Source organism: Populus euphratica, unplaced genomic scaffold (genome assembly GCF_000495115.2).
Source record: "Populus euphratica unplaced genomic scaffold, PopEup_1.0 scaffold318.1, whole genome shotgun sequence".
Taxonomy (NCBI): domain Eukaryota; kingdom Viridiplantae; phylum Streptophyta; class Magnoliopsida; order Malpighiales; family Salicaceae; genus Populus; species Populus euphratica.
The window spans coordinates 302,925-304,351 of NW_011500003.1; the positions used below are offsets into that span (position 1 = coordinate 302,925).

The 1,427-nt window shown below is 33.8% G+C and overlaps 1 long non-coding RNA gene across 1 annotated transcript; it reads left to right on the top strand.

The window, feature by feature from the left end:
- Positions 1-957: 957 nt before the first annotated feature.
- On the top strand, positions 958-1,427 carry LOC105140994 (uncharacterized). Its single transcript, XR_845284.1, has 4 exons — positions 958-994; positions 1,076-1,144; positions 1,227-1,298; positions 1,396-1,427. It is a non-coding gene; the product is annotated as an uncharacterized LOC105140994 (long non-coding RNA).

Sequence of the window (1,427 nt, forward strand, 5' to 3'; positions counted from 1 at the left end):
GTGTAGCGACAATACTAATGCTTTGCATAGGAGCAATTAAACTGGAGGCAGAAGCCGAGCTTCTTGCTCTAGATGAAGGTACCTTGTGTATGTTTAATTTGGTAAAGATAACTTCTAATTTTTTACCACCCTAAGATTTGAAGCTGTATTTTTTTTTTGCAGTGGATGCTTTGCTTGAAATAGCAACGCAAGTGGGGAAAAAAGACTGGAATAATAGCGTGGATCCTTGCAGCAATGAGACAAGCTGGGTAACACCACCTTCACCTCAAAGGCCAATGTTTGATAATAATGTTGTTTGCAATTGCTCATTTGGGGGTGTGTGCCACATTGTTTCCATGTACGTTTCAACTTCTCTTAATAGTCCATGCTTGTTTTGTTTATGTTTGAGTGAATGTTTTCCCTTTTTAATTGATTAAATTTTAAGCAATTTTGTTTGAAAATGAGGAACAAGAAGGTATATATCAATAGTGTTGTTAATAACTGAATTTTTAATGCTAGCAATGTCTATTTTCTTGGAATTTTTCCAAAGTTATGATGGTATTGAGCCCCAGGTCAAAACCCTTGAGAGTTGGTGTGTAAAAGTATCTGACATTATTGGTTTAGTTCATGGGTGAAACAAGATTGAGATGATCTTGGGAAATTCAGATGAAATTGTGCAGTGGAATTTTTTGTAAGAAGTATAAATGAATAATGATCATTGCAAGGATGTAGAGAATTACAAAGGAAAGTTATTTATCTAAGATAAGAATTTCACTTTTAAGAAGTTTATGCTTTAGTATTGCTAGATGTCAAAAGATTTTTCAGGTCTGTGGTCCATTATTTTGTATTTTCTTTCTTTATGAAAGGTGATTTTTTATATTTAAAGTTTGGATTTTTTACTTTTTAATGAGGAATTGATGGGTCCAAGTGTTCTTATGAAACAGATTTCTCAAAAGGCAGGATCTTGCTGGCAGTCCCCGAAATCTATTCAGAAACTACCTTACCTTACGCATCTGTATGTAGTGTTTATAAATTTTAGCAATTATGAATTTTGAACATATATTCAATTTAATTTGAGATTCTATAAACGTTGCAGCGATCTGTGGGCGAACTACCTGAGTGGTAACATACCACCGGAATGGGCTAATACAAAGCTGGAAATATTGTAAGAAAACACTACATTTTCTTAATTTTGTAGCCAATGAATTGCTTGCTCTTACTGTATTAATAGGTTGCATACGTTGCAGGTCTATTGCTATCAACCGCTTAACCGGACCAATTCCTAGCTATCTGGGAAAGATTATCACACTCAGATGCTTGTATGCGTTTCATATTTGTCATTCTATTGTTCTTTTTTACGATAAAGTTGTTCAAATGTTTAGACAATACTAATACAGACGGTTCATATTCATGCAGGAACATTCAAAATAATATGTTTTCTGGAATAG